General features: G+C 43.9%; 1 non-coding gene across 1 annotated transcript; it reads left to right on the top strand.

Annotated features, from left to right (window-relative positions):
* The first annotated feature begins 473 nt into the window (after positions 1-473).
* Positions 474-545, top strand: Trnag-ucc (transfer RNA glycine (anticodon UCC)). The gene has a single exon. It is a non-coding gene; the product is annotated as a tRNA-Gly (tRNA).
* The last annotated feature ends 269 nt before the right edge of the window (positions 546-814 follow it).

The raw sequence follows: 814 nt of genomic DNA, 5'->3' as shown, positions 1-814 counted from the left end.
AGGAATAATGTCTTAATTATGCACAGAGCAGTCTAGTGAAAGCTTAAGAACTTAACTTTCTTTTGGAAAGAACGGACCTGATTCTCCATCATGCTATCCGTATTCAGATTATCCTTGATTCTCTACAGTTGCTTGAAGTGGATGACTGCATGGATCTTTTGATGCGAACACAGACAATCTGCTTCCCGTTCTTGTCCTAATTTGTGCTCTGTCTGTAAAGACCACGTCGTCAACGAAACGTTATTTTTTTTCCCTCACATTACCTTGCAACTCCTCAATAGCCGACTGTCAAATGACGGAGACCATCTGCGCGTGAACCAAACTCAGAGCGTGCTGCACGCAAGTCCTTCCAGCTGGGATCTGGTCTTGTAAGGTCACGGTGAAAGCCGGAGCGGCGCTGTGTTCCTCTCGATGAGTCAGCGGCGCTGTGTTCCTTTCGATAAGTCTGCGACGTGCTAGCTGGGTATCATCCGGCGATGGTGGTGTAATGGTCAGCATAGTTGCCTTCCAAGCAGTTGATCCGGGTTCGATTCCCGGCCATCGCAGGTATTTTTACTTCTTGCTTTTAGGACAGTATGTCTAACTTGGATTGTTCAGTATTATTTTAATTTATTTTACTGTTAGGTCATAGGCCATAGAAATACTCAAGTACGCGTTCATGTATGCATTACAGCTCAGTGCTGCCACGGTGATCCCCATGATCTTGTACTGATTCGTAATTCATTGCAACTCTGACACCTTCAGGTAAGAGAGACACTTCGATTTTCATTATTTCTTATAAATTTAAATGGTCTTGATCGCAATGTAGTGTTAT

This window comes from Schistocerca nitens, chromosome 7 (assembly GCF_023898315.1).
Source record: "Schistocerca nitens isolate TAMUIC-IGC-003100 chromosome 7, iqSchNite1.1, whole genome shotgun sequence".
NCBI lineage: Eukaryota > Metazoa > Arthropoda > Insecta > Orthoptera > Acrididae > Schistocerca > Schistocerca nitens.
The sequence above is the reverse complement of the archived record's forward strand: the minus strand, read 5'-3'. Positions and strand labels throughout refer to the sequence as shown.